Source organism: Dendrobates tinctorius, unplaced genomic scaffold (assembly GCF_039654945.1).
Source record: "Dendrobates tinctorius isolate UK_male_01 unplaced genomic scaffold, ASM3965494v1 ptg000096l, whole genome shotgun sequence".
Classification (NCBI taxonomy): Eukaryota; Metazoa; Chordata; class Amphibia; order Anura; family Dendrobatidae; genus Dendrobates; species Dendrobates tinctorius.
In genome coordinates this window covers 191,268-207,770 of record NW_027361764.1, presented here as the reverse complement: position 1 = coordinate 207,770, position 16,503 = coordinate 191,268, and the positions used below count along the sequence as shown (strand labels likewise).

At 48.4% G+C, this 16,503-nt stretch overlaps 1 pseudogene; it reads right to left on the bottom strand.

Annotated features, from left to right (window-relative positions):
* Positions 1-16,503, bottom strand: part of LOC141098874 (pepsin A-like) — a 374,150-nt pseudogene that overhangs the window by 187,946 nt on the left and 169,701 nt on the right.

Genomic DNA, 16,503 nt, shown 5'->3' with positions numbered 1-16,503 from the left:
CTCAGGCCATATCTATCCCCTCTGGAGTGCTGTGGTGGTGAGCGGTGTCTGCACTGGAAGCCACAGTCAGGGAGCGCGGGGGGTAACCCTTCTCAGGCCACTTCCATCCCCTCTGAAGTGCTGTGGTGGTGAGCGGTGTCTGCGCTGGAAGCCACAGTCAGGGAGCGTGGGGGTAACCCTTCTCAGGCCACATCTATCCCCTCTGGAGTGCTGTGGTGGTGAGAGGCGTCTGCGCTGGAAGCCACAGTCAGGGAGCGTGGGGGTAATGCTTCTCAGGCCACATCTATCCCCTCTGGAGTGCTGTGGTGGTGAGCGGTGTCTGCGCTGGAAGCCACAGTCAGGGAGCGTGGGGGTAACTCTTCTCAGGCCATATCTATCCCCTCTGGAGTGCTGTGGTGGTGAGCGGTGTCTGCGCTGGAAGCCACAGTCAGGGAGCGTGGGGGTAACCCTTCTCAGGCCACATCTATCCCCTCTGGAGTGCTGTGGTGGTGAGAGGCGTCTGCGCTGGAAGCCACAGTCAGGGAGCGCGGGGGGTAACCCTTCTCAGGCCATATCTATCCCCTCTGGAGTGCTGTGGTGGTGAGAGGTGTCTGCGCTGGAAGACACAGTCAGGGAGCGTGGGGGTAACGCTTCTCAGGCCATATCTATCCCCTCTGGAGTGCTGTGGTGGTGAGCAATGTCTGCGCTGGAAGCCACAGTCAGGGAGCGTGGGGGTAACGCTTCTCAGGCCACATCTATCCCCTCTGGAGTGCTGTGGTGGTGAGAGGCATCTGTGCTGGAAGCCACAGTCAGGGAGCGCGGGGGGTAACCCTTCTCAGGCCATATCTATCCCCTCTGGAGTGCTGTGGTGGTGAGAGGCGTCTGCGCTGGAAGCCACAGTCAGGGAGCGTGGGGGTAACCCTTCTCAGGCCATATCTATCCCCTCTGGAGTGCTGTAGTGGTGAGCAGTGTCTGCGCTGGAAGCCACAGTCAGGGAGCGTGGGAGGTAACCCTTCTCAGGCCACATCTATCCCCTCTGGAGTGCTGTGGTGGTGAGAGGCGTCTGCTCTGGAAGCCACAGTCAGGAATCGTGGAAGGGGTAACCCTTCTCAGGCCACATGTATCCCCTCTGGAGTGCTGTGGTGGTGAGAGGTGTCTGCGCTGGAAGCCACAGTCAGGGAGTGTGGGAGGGGTAACTCTTCTCAGGCCACATCTATCCCCTCTGGAGTGCTGTGGTGGCGAGCGGTGTCTGCACTGGAAGCCACAGTCAGGGAGCGTGGAAGGGGTAACCCTTCTCAGGCCACATCTATCCCCTCTGGAGTGCTGTGGTGGTGAGAGGTGTCTGCGCTGGAAGCCACAGTCAGGGAGCGTGGGGGTAATGCTTCTCAGGCCACATCTATCCCCTCTGGAGTGCTGTGGTGGTGAGCGGTGTCTGCGCTGGAAGCTACAGTCAGGGAGCGTGGGGGTAACACTTCTCAGGCCACATCCATCCCCTCTGGAGTGCTGTGGTGGTGAGAGGCGTCTGCGCTGGAAGCCACAGTAAGGGAGCGTGGGGGTAACTCTTCTCAGGCCACATCCATCCCCTCTGGAGTGCTGTGGTGGTGAGAGGCGTCTGCGCTGGAAGCCACAGTAATGGAGCGTGGGGGTAACTCTTCTCAGGCCATATCTATCCCCTCTGGAGTGCTGTGGTGGTGAGCGGTGTCTGCACTGGAAGCCACAGTCAGGGAGCGTGGGGGGTAACCCTTCTCAGGCCACATCTATCCCCTCTGGAGTGCTGTGGTGGTGAGAGGTGTCTGCGCTGGAAGCCACAGTCAGGGAGCGTGGGGGTAACGCTTCTCAGGCCACATCTATCCCCTCTGGAGTGCTGTGGTGGTGAGAGGCGTCTGCGCTGGAAGCCACAGTCAGGGAGCGTGGGGGTAACCCTTCTCATGCCACATTTATCCCCTCTGGAGTGCTGTGGTGGTGAGAGGCGTCTGCTCTGGAAGACACAGTCAGGGAGCGTGGGGGTAACGCTTCTCAGGCCACATCTATCCCCTCTGGAGTGCCATTTATGATTTTGCTAATTTCAGAAAATTAGATATATGGTTTTATTCAACACGTTTCAAATTATAATACAGTTCTTCCTCTGGAAAAAAAAACATACAGCTGTTATACTTTGAAACATGTCGAATAAAACCGTATGTCTAATTTTATGAAATTGGTGTATTCAATAATCATCAGCGTGAACAAGTCCACAAATTCCTCCTAGGTTCTATTGCAAGTGGATGGAGAACCCGTTGGGCGGCAGCAGCAGAACAACATTTTAAAACGCACAATTCTTTGGACCAGATAATCCGCTATTAATTCTGAAGGTTTAAGACCCTTTGGTGCTATTTGTTCTCTAGCCTGTCTACTTTTATCTGTTTATGTTTTTATCTGTTTATTAGTCTAGCCAGGTCATTGTTCCCTTCATATGCACAATCGACATCCGTTCATGCATGTCATTTTTTTTGTGTTTTTGTGCCCCACAGCTTTATATTGTGCATTTTGTTTGCTGCCATCGTTTGTCTTGCTGACCCCATATTTAATCATGATGATTGTAGGTGAATCAGTTGGTATTTGTAACATTAAGGTATAATCACCAATCCATAGATATCCGCCTTTGCCCCAATGGCTTCTTGTATTCCTCTTATTGCCTCGGGGTGTCCGGCAATAACAGATGTCCCAGTGTCTACGATTGCCTGACATCCACCTTCACATGCGAACACCTTGTCACCAAGTGTGATGCTGCAAAATGAAGAGAGATCATTGGTACATGGGATGTTACATGTCACATGTGGTCCTCAATAAAATATTATCATTCTCCTCAGTCATCAATTCATTAGCTATATTATCACATGTCCTCTGGTACTGGGATTTTACACAAATACAAATTTCTGGGCAATACTTTGATTAACAAAAAGTGACCTTGATATCCACAATATTTGCATATGAACATTATACCTGTTTATGGAGATCTGCCAGAAGCGCTTATGTGTTACGGGGACCCATTGGAGATGTCCCGTGTAAAGAGAGTCATCGATGCCTCCAAAGACCACCATGCTGCCATTACCACTGGTAGAAAAATAACCAAGAGATTTATACAGAGCATGTGCACAGAATGATCCTAATCGTGAGGAGATATGGTCCTAGATGGAACCAGGGGTGAGAGGGTATAGTCCTAGAATGAAGGGTGGGGTGACAAAACAAGACAAAGCATGGTCTTAGGAAAAATGAGAGGTGAAGGGTCACGGTTCTAGAAGATGAATTAAAAGATAGAATGAGAGATGAACGGACATGGTCTATAAAGAGTCAGAATGAGAGGTGAGGAGCTAGGGCCCTAGAATGGGAGAGGAATACACAGAAGGAAAGGACTTGGTCCATGAAGAGACAAAATGAGAGATGAAAGGCCATGGTCCTAGAATGAGGAGTGAAGAGAAGAATGAGAGATGAGGAGGTAGGATCCTAGAACAAGGGGTTAAGAGACAGAAAATTAGATGAAGAGGCATGGTCTGTCAAGAAACCGAAAGAGAGGTAAAAGCGCATGGTCCTAGAATGAGGAGTGAAGAGACATAATGAGAGGTGAGGATGTATGGTCCTAAGATGAAGGGCGAAGAAATAGAAAGAGAAGTGAGGGGGCATGGTCCATGAAGAAACAGAATGAGAGGTAAGGGGCATGGTCCTAGAATGAGGCTTGAAGAGACAGAATGAGAGGTGAGGATGTATGGTCCTAAGATGAAGGGCGAAGAAACAAAGAGAAGTGAGGGGGCATGGTCCATGAAGAAACTGAATGAGAGGTAAGGGGTAAGGTAGCTTCTCTCTCTAGCTTCACCACCACCCTGCATATCACTTGAGGAGGTTCCATAGTCTCCAACAGCAGAACCACTAACCAGTAAGCAAGAGTCCTATTTTTCAATCCAGGTTCTGTGTCCCCTTAGGGGAGCTAGATTGTGCCACTATGGCCGTTACTTAACTTCTCTGCTTGCGGATGCCTTTGAGCTACCGCAAGGGGCACTAGCTCTTCATCTGAATTTCCTTCTCAGTGCTGCTCAATCATTTGACTGTCAGAAAACTCCATACTGTCCAACTAGGCTTCCTGCCTCAGACCTCATCTCCGGAGAATCTGCATGGTCCTAGAATGAGGCGTGAAGAGACAGAATGAGAGGTGAGGATGTATGGTCCTAAGATGAAGGGTGAAAAAACAAAGAGAAATGAGGGGGCATGGTCCATGAAGAAACAGAATGAGAGGTAAGGGGCATGGTCCTAGAATGAGGAGTGAAGAGACAGAATCAGTGATGAGAATGTATGGTCCTAGAATGAGGGGTCAGGAGACATTATCAGTAGTTTGCACCTGTGCTGCCCCAGCCTATGTAATGGAGGCCGGCTGGATCCCACTAGTGCATTTGTCATCTAACTAGTGTAGGTCAGGCTGTTTCTGATCTTCCACGCCCCGGCATATTGCAGACCGCATGATGCCGGTGACTTCAGCTGGCTAGGAACAGATGTTGCAGAGTTTAATGAAGGAGGCCACCACTCAAAATACACTGTCTTTTACTGAACAATAATGTAGTGAGAAATATGTACAATAGATAGTGGGTAACTGGGTCTGAGCAGAAAAAGTAAATTAATGTGCATGCAAAATGTGATTGCATATGAACACATGACCTTTACACAGAGAAAACCAAAAGCAAAACACAAAACAAATATCCTGGAATAAAAAAGTAAAAAAATATATTGCAAAAATTGCATGAAGGTAGTAATAATAGTAATAATAAGGGTATTTAGTTAACATAATTTTGATCAAAATAATGTAGAAGCCATCCCGCCACGTCACGGCAACCCTTGTGGGACAGTCCTAACTCTTGTATTTAAAACCTTTCCACTTGTCAAGTGACGTAAATGTGAACAAGGACAGAGGGACTGAACCACCAGTAATAGTATAGGCCAGACAGGATGGATTTTCCAACTCAGAAACAGGGCGGTCACACCCTTATATGCACAGAATGCACAATGAAACAAATGAGAAACTGGGTCTGAGCAGAAAAAGTAAATTAATGTGCATGCAAAATGTGATTGCATATGAACACATGACCTTTACACAGAGAAAACCAAAAGCAAAACACAAAACAAATATCCTGGAATAAAAAAGTAAAAAAATATATTGCAAAAATTGCATGGAGGTAGTAATAATAGTAATAATAAGGGTATTTAGTTAACATAATTTTGATCAAAATAATGTAGAAGCCATCCCGCCACGTCACGGCAACCCTTGTGGGACAGTCCTAACTCTTGTATTTAAAACCTTTCCACTTGTCAAGTGACGTAAATGTGAACAAGGACAGAGGGACTGAACCACCAGTAATAGTATAGGCCAGACAGGATGGATTTTCCAACTCAGAAACAGGGCGGTCACACCCTTATATGCACAGAATGCACAATGAAACAAATGAGAAACTGGGTCTGAGCAGAAAAAGTAAATTAATGTGCATGCAAAATGTGATTGCATATGAACACATGACCTTTACACAGAGAAAACCAAAAGCAAAACACAAAACAAATATCCTGGAATAAAAAAGTAAAAAAATATATTGCAAAAATTGCATGAAGGTAGTAATAATAGTAATAATAAGGGTATTTAGTTAACATAATTTTGATCAAAATAATGTAGAAGCCATCCCGCCACGTCACGGCAACCCTTGTGGGACAGTCCTAACTCTTGTATTTAAAACCTTTCCACTTGTCAAGTGACGTAAATGTGAACAAGGACAGAGGGACTGAACCACCAGTAATAGTATAGGCCAGACAGGATGGATTTTCCAACTCAGAAACAGGGCGGTCACACCCTTATATGCACAGAATGCACAATGAAACAAATGAGAAACTGGGTCTGAGCAGAAAAAGTAAATTAATGTGCATGCAAAATGTGATTGCATATGAACACATGACCTTTACACAGAGAAAACCAAAAGCAAAACACAAAACAAATATCCTGGAATAAAAAAGTAAAAAAATATATTGCAAAAATTGCATGAAGGTAGTAATAATAGTAATAATAAGGGTATTTAGTTAACATAATTTTGATCAAAATAATGTAGAAGCCATCCCGCCACGTCACGGCAACCCTTGTGGGACAGTCCTAACTCTTGTATTTAAAACCTTTCCACTTGTCAAGTGACGTAAATGTGAACAAGGACAGAGGGACTGAACCACCAGTAATAGTATAGGCCAGACAGGATGGATTTTCCAACTCAGAAACAGGGCGGTCACACCCTTATATGCACAGAATGCACAATGAAACAAATGAGAAACTGGGTCTGAGCAGAAAAAGTAAATTAATGTGCATGCAAAATGTGATTGCATATGAACACATGACCTTTACACAGAGAAAACCAAAAGCAAAACACAAAACAAATATCCTGGAATAAAAAAGTAAAAAAATATATTGCAAAAATTGCATGAAGGTAGTAATAATAGTAATAATAAGGGTATTTAGTTAACATAATTTTGATCAAAATAATGTAGAAGCCATCCCGCCACGTCACGGCAACCCTTGTGGGACAGTCCTAACTCTTGTATTTAAAACCTTTCCACTTGTCAAGTGACGTAAATGTGAACAAGGACAGAGGGACTGAACCACCAGTAATAGTATAGGCCAGACAGGATGGATTTTCCAACTCAGAAACAGGGCGGTCACACCCTTATATGCACAGAATGCACAATGAAACAAATGAGAAACTGGGTCTGAGCAGAAAAAGTAAATTAATGTGCATGCAAAATGTGATTGCATATGAACACATGACCTTTACACAGAGAAAACCAAAAGCAAAACACAAAACAAATATCCTGGAATAAAAAAGTAAAAAAATATATTGCAAAAATTGCATGAAGGTAGTAATAATAGTAATAATAAGGGTATTTAGTTAACATAATTTTGATCAAAATAATGTAGAAGCCATCCCGCCACGTCACGGCAACCCTTGTGGGACAGTCCTAACTCTTGTATTTAAAACCTTTCCACTTGTCAAGTGACGTAAATGTGAACAAGGACAGAGGGACTGAACCACCAGTAATAGTATAGGCCAGACAGGATGGATTTTCCAACTCAGAAACAGGGCGGTCACACCCTTATATGCACAGAATGCACAATGAAACAAATGAGAAACTGGGTCTGAGCAGAAAAAGTAAATTAATGTGCATGCAAAATGTGATTGCATATGAACACATGACCTTTACACAGAGAAAACCAAAAGCAAAACACAAAACAAATATCCTGGAATAAAAAAGTAAAAAAAATATATTGCAAAAATTGCATGAAGGTAGTAATAATAGTAATAATAAGGGTATTTAGTTAACATAATTTTGATCAAAATAATGTAGAAGCCATCCCGCCACGTCACGGCAACCCTTGTGGGACAGTCCTAACTCTTGTATTTAAAACCTTTCCACTTGTCAAGTGACGTAAATGTGAACAAGGACAGAGGGACTGAACCACCAGTAATAGTATAGGCCAGACAGGATGGATTTTCCAACTCAGAAACAGGGCGGTCACACCCTTATATGCACAGAATGCACAATGAAACAAATGAGAAACTGGGTCTGAGCAGAAAAAGTAATATTTGTTTTGTGTTTTGCTTTTGGTTTTCCCAATAGATAGTGGGTGCAAAACTGTCATGTCGGACTCTGTTCACACCAGGGTGTCCGGCAGACAGCGGTAATACCCTGTTGGGTATTCTGTTCCAGTCGGGAGAGGGTTAACCAGGTTGTCATGCTGGCTGAGGGCTGGGCCACGCCCTAGGTCTTTAAATAGTTCGTCCTGACTATGGGCGTTGCCGACTATAGCTTTAGCCTAGTGCTAGCAATACCGGTCAGCAGTGGTGGTGTTGGAGCGTCTGATATATGGTGCAGTATATCCCTCAGTGGTTCTTTCTCCAATCTGTTATATATATATTTGGTTGCCCTTGCACATTATTGTATTCCCTTGTGTATTTACTGTGTGGTGTTTTCTTTTACCCCTGTCCATACGTATTTGTGGGGTCTGGTGTCTGGTCCCCTCACTGGGTGGAGGGAGGTGGGTTCAGCTTAGGGCTGGACAGGAGACAGGGACAGGGTGGAGGCTCAGGCAGGCACACCTTCAGTGTAAACCCTGGGTAGAGGGACAGACAGGGTTCCCCTAGTCTGAGGGACATCGCAGGGGTCCCGGGGTTTTTGCCTAAAGTAACCTAGGCATTCCATGACATTATAGTCGGCCCAAATAATAAAGTGAAAAAAAAAGGAATATAGGTGTTACTTACTATGGATCCTATACTTTCCCTAACCAAGCAGCTGGAGGCTCTATCCATACAGGTCACTGAACTTAGGGGGGCGGTCCAGCAACAAGGCCTGTCAGCTCCTGCAGTACCTGCTGAGGCTGCAGCCAGGGCAGCTGAGCCCAAGTTTCCCCTTCCTGAACGATTTGCTGGTGATCGTGGTAAGTTCACGGTGTTTCGTGAATCATGCAAATTGTATTTCCGTATGCGTCCACATTCCTCAGGTAATGAGGCTCAACGCGTGGGCTTGGTGATTTCTTTGCTGAGTGGTGACCCACAGGCCTGGGCCTTTTCACTCCCTTCAGACTCACCGGCATTTGAATCTGTAGATTTTTTTTTCTCTGCTCTGGGTTTGATCTATGACGATCCAGATAGATTAAACTTAGCAGAGTCTAAGATACGCTCACTGCTATAGGGTGATCGACCAGCTGAGGATTACTGCACGGAATTCCGGCGCTGGGCGGTGGACACGCAGTGGAATGACCCTGCGCTTAGAAGTCAATTTTTGCATGGGGTTTCTGGAAGGGTTAAACAGACTCTCCTAATGTACGAGACTCCTGCCTCTCTGGAGGCTGCGATGGCACTTGTAGTACGCATAGACCGACGTCTCCGTCAGGGGGCGCTGGTTTCGTTGCCTCCGGGAGGTGGGGGAGTGGTCGGTGAGGTTGCCGCGGGTGAATCCGTGGAACCTATTTTATTAACGCTTGCCCCCTGGTACCTAAGAAGGGCGCGCCGGCGGAAAACTGATAGGCTCAGAGGGTTTGGAGGAGTCTAGTCTGAGCCTTTGTGTATCCTCCGTCATGGTTTCCCAGTGTATGCTCCCTGCTAGGGTGGTACTTGGGGGGCAAATGCTCTCTATTACAGTATTTATTGATAGTGGCTCAGCTGCCAATCTCATTGATGAGAGGTTCGCGCATACAGCGGGATTTCCGGTGGAGAAATTGCCGAACCCCATCCGGGTGGTTACCATCAATGCTTCCCTGTTGTCTCAAGGGGAGATCACAGAGTGTGTGTTGGATATACAACTCCACATTGGAGTATTACACTCAGAGCGGGTAACTTGTAAGGTGCTTAGTAACTTACCGGCTCAGATGGTTCTGGGCTTTCCATGGTTGTCAATGCATAATCCTGTTATTGATTGGAAGACCCAGGACATAATTCAGTGGAGCAGGGAGTGTCAGGAGAGGTGCCTGGCTACATGTATTTCCGCTTTGACCCCCAGTATCCCGGAGCCGTTGCTGGATTATGCGGATGTATTTTCTGAGAAGGGTTGTTCGGAACTACCACCGCATCGCCCCTATGACTGTGCTATTAGGTTGAAACCAGGGGCCAAGTTACCTAAAGCTAGAATGTTTAATATCTCAGGTCCCGAGAGGCTAGCTCTCAAGGAATACATTGCGGATAGCCTGAGCAAGGGTCATATTAGACCTTCCTCTTCTCCTCTGGCTGCTGGCTTCTTCTTTGTTAAAAAGAAGGATGGCGGTTTACGCCCGTGTCTGGATTTCAGAGAACTCAACCAGATTACGGTCCGTGATCCTTACCCTATGCCACTTATACCCGATTTATTCAACCAAGTGGTTGGTGCCAGGTGGTTCTCCAAACTGGACCTCAGGGGGGCGTACAATCTTATAAGAGTCCGTCAGGGGGATGAGTGGAAGACAGCGTTCAATACCCCTGAGGGTCACTTTGAGAGTTTGGTAATGCCGTTTAGGTTGACTATGGCACCGGCGGTCTTTTAACACTTCATTAATGATGTCTTCTCTCAGTTGTTGGGGAGGTTCGTTATAACTTATCTTGACGACATCCTCATTTTCTCTCGCGACCATGATACACATATAGAGCATGTTAGACAGGTTCTGCAGTTGCTCAGAGAGAACAGGCTCTATGTCAAGCTTGAAAAATGTGTGTTTTTCGTACAGGAGCTACCGTTCTTGGGTTATATAATCTCCGCCTCAGGTTTTAAGATGGACACCGCAAAGGTGCAGGCGGTACTACATTGGGATCGGCCTGATAATCTTAAGGCGCTTCAGCGATTTCTTGGCTTCTCCAATTACTATAGGAAATTTATTAAGAACTTCTCTATGATTGCCAAACCACTGACTGACATGACTAAGAAGGGTACCGACTTTTCTGACTGGTCTGAGCCTGCGGTACAGGCGTTTGAATTCCTCAAGAATAGTTTTGCCTCAGCGCCCATTCTGGTGCAGCCCGATGTCTCCTTACCGTTTGTCGTGGAGGTGGATGCGTCGGAGGTTGGAGTGGGGGCTGTACTGTTTCAGGGCCCTTCTTGGGCCAAGTTGCATCCGTGTGCCTTCTTCTCCAAGAAGCTGTCGCCTGCGGAGCGTAATTGATATTGGCAACAGGGAACTATTGGCCATCAAATTGGCATTTGAGGAGTGGCGACACTTCTTGGAGGGGGCTGTTCATCAGATTACTGTGATAACCGACCATAAGAATTTGCTTTATTTAGAATCTGCTAAGCGCCTGTCCTCCAGACAGGCTCGCTGGGCATTATTCTTCACCCGGTTCAACTTCATTGTTACCTATCGCCCTGGGTCGAAGAATGTTAAGGCAGACGCTTTATCCAGGTGTTTTCCTGGTGGAGAGTTATGTGAAGAGCCGGTGCCTATTCTCCAAAAGGGTGTGGTGGTATCTGCCATCACGACAGAGATTGAGGCAGAGATTGCGGAGGCTCAGGAGGTGGTACCGCCGGGGTTGCCTGCTAATAAATCTTTTGTGCCGCTACATCTACGCTCTAGAGTGTTGGGCGAACATCACGACACGGTACTGGCAGGTCATCCAGGGGTTAAGAGCACTCTGGAACTGGTATCGCGTCGTTTTTGGTGGCCTAAAATCCGGCAGGATGTGGCCTCATATGTGGCTGCCTGTAACACGTGCGCACGCGCCAAGACTCCTCGTTCCCGTCCCGCTGGTAGCTTGCAGCCTCTCGGGGTGCCCAGTAAGCCATGGACTGAGATTTCCATGGATTTTATTACTGACTTGCCCACCTCGGCAGGGAACTCGGTCATTTTGGTAATTGTTGATAGGTTCTCCAAAATGTCACATTTCGTTGCTTTACCGTCTTTGCCCAATGCTAAGACTCTTGCTCAGATATTTATTCGCGAGGTGGTCAGACTTCATGGTGTCCCGTCTGACATTGTGTCTGATCGAGGTACGCAGTTTGTGGCAAAGTTTTGGAGAGCTTTTTTTTCTCGCCTTGGAATCAAATTATCTCATTCATCAGCTTTCCACCCTCAGTCGAATGGACAGACTGAGCGGATGAACCAAAACCTGGAGCAATACTTGCGCTGCTTTATTTCCGACAATCAGGAAGAGTAGTCAGCGTTTCTTCCTCTGGCAGAATTCGCAATAAACAACCATTGCCAGGAATCGTCTGGGGAATCTCCTTTTTTTTGTGTGTATGGTCAACATCCTCAATTTTGCACCTTGCGTCAGGGGTGCTCAGTTGGCGTCCCTGAGGAGGACCAGTTGGGAGCTCAATTGTCGTCTGTTTGGAGGAGAGTCAAGCAGCGCTTGTTGAAGGTGGGTTCCAGGTACAAACGGGTGGCTGACTGCAGACGTGTGCCAGGTCCGGACCTGTGTGTGGGTGATTGGGTGTGGTTATCTACTAGGAACATTAAGCTCAAGATACCGTCACTTAAGTTGGGTCCCAAGTTCATTGGCCCATTTAGAATCTCCGCAGTGATCAACCCCGTGGCATTTCGTTTGGAGTTGCCGGCTGTGTATAAGATTCATAATGTATTTCACAAAGCATTGCTAAAGAAGGTCGTGGGTTTGGTGGATGGTTCCCCCGGGCCACCACCTCCCGTCTTGGTGGATGGCGCGTTGGAATTTGAGGTGTCCAAAGTGGTGGACTCTAGGGTTGTGCGTCGCACTCTACAGTACCTGGTCCACTGGCGTGGCTATGGTCCTGAGGAGAGGACATGGGTGCCGGCCTCTGACATTCATGCTGATCGACTGGTTACTATGTTCCATCGTCGCCATCCGGACAAGCCAGGTCCTCGACATGGTGAGGTTCCGGAGGTCCCTCGTAGAAGGCGGGGTACTGTCATGTCGGACACTGTTCACACCAGGGTGTCCGGCAGACAGCGGTAATACCCTGTTGGGTATTCTGTTCCAGTCGGGATAGGGTTAACCAGGTTGTCATGCTGGCTGAGGGCTGGGCCACGCCCTAGGTCTTTAAATAGTTCGTCCTGACTATGGGCGTCGCCGACTATAGCTTTAGCCTAGTGCTAGCAATACCGGTCAGCAGTGGTGGTGTTGGAGCGTCTGATATCTGGTGCAGTATATCCCTCAGTGGTTCTTTCTCCAATCTGTTATATATATATTTGGTTGCCCTTGCACATTATTGTATTCCCTTGTGTATTTACTGTGTGGTGTTTTCTTTTACCCCTGTCCATACGTATTTGTGGGGTCTGGTGTCTGGTCCCCTCACTGGGTGGAGGGAGGTGGGTTCAGCTTAGGGCTGGACAGGAGACAGGGACAGGGTGGAGGCTCAGGCAGGCACACCTTCAGTGTAAACCCTGGGTAGAGGGACAGACAGGGTTCCCCTAGTCTGAGGGACATCACAGGGGTCCTGGGGTTTTTGCCTAAAGTAACCTAGGCATTCCATGACAAAAACTTTGTGGACGTTTCTCTTAGAACATATGACATTTTTATACATATTCCTTTCCTTCTGGAGCTCCTCCTCTCTCTCTGTCCATTAGCTTCTCTCTCTAGCTTCACCACCACCCTGCATATCACTTGAGGAGGTTCCATAGTCTCCAACAGCAGAACCACTAACCAGTAAGCAAGAGTCCTATTTTTCAATCCAGGTTCTGTGTCCCCTTAGGGGAGCTACTTGTGCCACTATGGCCGTTACTCAACTTCTCTGCTTGCGGATGCCTTTGAGCTACCGCAAGGGGCACTAGCTCTTCATCTGAATTTCCTTCTCAGCGCTGCTCAATCATTTGACTGTCAGAAAACTCCATACTGTCCAACTAGGCTTCCTGCCTCAGACCTCATCTCCGGAGAATCTGTAGGGAGATGGACTGGGTCAGTAACGTCCCCAGCAATACATCTGGCAGTGCTTCTCTCAGCAACCTTCCTGGTAATACATCTGGCAGTGCTCTCAGCAACCTTCCTGCTTCTCTTGTTTCGGGGCCGGAACTACTGGGGCTGTCACCCTTGTTGCCGGGAGGGAGACTTTCTGACCGGGACAGGACTGGACACCTGACTGCAGGGGGTGGGTAAGGGATAAAAGGCTCTCAGCGCGGGAAGACGGGGTCTTTGACGAGAAGGCAGCGTGCGAAGCAGGGGAAGGTTTGTACCGTTTGTTTACTCCCTGCAGCACCATATCAGAAGACCAGGCCGTTTTGCTTACTACCATCCCAGACGCCCACAGACCTCGAGCAGCCTAAGGTTGTGGGCTCGCTCACCTCTGAGACCGAAGTGATGTCATGTACCACACCACTGACTGTATACGGAACGGGCTGCAGGCTCAACCAGGGGGATCATGCGGGGTTGGACAGTGTACTCCCGACCTCCATCGTTGAACTTTGTCCATCCAAAGAGGCCCCGCAGGCTACTTCTCCATCGACACCTTGTTTCGGGACTGCAAAGCAATGTGCAGGAGAGTCAGCACACATCGCAGCTGTCAGGAGACAGTGCCTCTCGTTTCTCCAGGACCAGGCAAGAGACATCACGCGTTGACTGCGACACCATCATGGGATCTTCAAGCCTCCACCCTCTGAAAACATCAGACTGCTAAGTTTACCTTTTTGTTGAATATTTACCCCTGTGTTGAATTCCAAACTCCCTCTTTCACCTGTCTACCTCCTTGCGTGGAGTAACACCTGTATTAAATACCCGTTAACCCTTGATTTGCCTCCTGCTTGTCACTGCATCCCGCGTTCCTGCTGTTTGCTCACAAATCATTCAATTCTAATAGTTTTCCTTGTCTCCACACTGGAACTCCATTGCCTCGGTCTCTGCTCACTTTAGGGACACCCAATGCACGTGGCTCTGCTGACTATTCAGACCAAAGGTCTGCTCCAGCAGCAAGCTAGGACCTAACTACTATTCTACCTGGAAACTCTCCATTGTGCCCACTTTAAGCTCCTCCCTTTGGGCTAGTCCTGTCATGATCCAGGACGGGGTTTTGTCTTTATCCCATCCTGGTCAGACAGGGGTTAATTGTATCTGCCTCTCTCTGGTGTTAGGGCGGCTATTTAGTTGCCATATGACCAGGGGTGGGATTCAGCGGGTTCTCCCCGGTTCGGTGGAACCGGTTGTTAAAAAAGCAGCCGGTTCCCCGAACCGGGGAGATCCAGAGCCGCGATCCGGTCCTCTGATGCTGCTGGCGGCGCTGCCTGCAGGCAAGGAGCAGAGGGAGGACTCCGCACTCCGCTCCGGATACCGCACGCGCATTGATACTTGACATGCTGCTCTCTGTCTGCTGACTACTGGACAGAGCAGCACAGCACACCCCGGTGGCCCCCGCTGCCCGTGCACTGATTCCTGCGGCGCAGTGCGGCTATAATTGGCGGGTAACTAGACTCTGGAGCTCGCAGGACTGGACTCAGGAGTTACCCGCCGCTGCGGCTGCCCAGTGAGCTGAGCGCCTGAGCCTGAGCCTGGACAGGAGGACACTAGTCTGTGTGTGGTGACCGTGGCCCGCCGCCTGCCTGCCTCACCACGGGATTATTTACTTCAGTCTTCAGTTCAACTTCAGCCTGCGGTACACACAGGCCAACACCAGGTCAGTTGTATATGTGCAGTGCTGCTGCTTATTGGGGACCTGTGCTGTGCAGTGCTGCCTATTAGGGACCTGTGTGCCTGCCTATTGGGGGCCTGTGCTGTGCTGCCTACTAGGGACCTGTGCCTGCCTAATGGGGACCTGTGCAGCACTGTGCTGCCAAATGGGGACCTGTGCTGCCTATTGGGGACCTATGCAGCACTGTGCTGCCTATTGGGGACCTGTGCTGCCTATTAGGGAACAATGCTGCCTATAGGAACCTGTGCTGTGTATTGGGGACCTGTGCTGCCTAATGGGGACCTGTGCTGCCTATTGGGGACCTGTACTGCCTATTGGGGACCTGTGCCTGCCTATTGGGACCTGTGCAGCACTGTGCTGCCTATTGGGGACCTGTGCTGCCTATTAGGGAACAATGCTGCCTATTGGGGACCTTTGCTGCCTATTAGGGAACAATGCTGCCTATTGGGGACCTGTGCTGCCTATTGGGGACCTGTGCTGCCTATTGGGGATCCGTTTTGCCTATTGGGGACCTGTGCTGCCTATTGGGGACCTGTGCTGCCTATTAGGGAACAATGCTGCCTATTGGGGACCTGTGCCTGCCTGTTGGGGACCTGTGCTGCCTATTGGGGATCCGTTTTGCCTATTGGGGACCTGTGCTGCCTTTTGGGGACCTGTGCTGCCTATTAGGGAACAATGCTGCCTTTTGGGGACCTGTGCCTGCCTATTGGGGACCTGTGCCTGCCTATTGGGGACCTGTGCCTGCCTATTGGGGACCTGTGCTGCCTGTTGGGGACCTGTGCCTGCCTATTGGGGACCTGTGCTGCCTATTGGGGATCCGTTTTGCCTATTGGGGACCTGTGCCTCCCTATTAGGGAACAATGCTGCCTTTTGGGGACCTGTGCCTGCCTATTGGGGATTTGGCACTTTGTAGTTCTGATGTGATTTTATAAGTACTATACATTAATAATTATTACTCTGTCGATTATACTTGTGGTTGTGATATTTTCATGAACCATTCTTTTTGTGGTGTTCTAGTTGTGGAAACATGCCAATTTATCCCTGCAATTAAAATCATCATTGTTTGACATAGATGGGACTTGAGTAACACCAGTTTGCAGGAAGGGTATGGTGATTTTTACTTTTAACTTCCATTAGGACGCAGACATGTAGTGCACAGCCTGGCCAGCCGGACAGTCAAGTGAGACAGCTGCACGGAAATGTATGCCGCTGTCACACTCGGGTCAGGAGAGCCGCTGGCCACAATGTGCACTGTTCTGATCTCATTCCAATTTATTTTTTTTCAACTGTTTGACTGCGCCCCTACTTGTATATGTTTGAGGAAATGGTGCGTGTAAATGGGCGTGGCTTAATAATGGGCGTGGCTTAATAATGGGTGTGGCTTTAAATAGGTGTGGCTTAAAATGGGGGTGGTTTTCCTACACA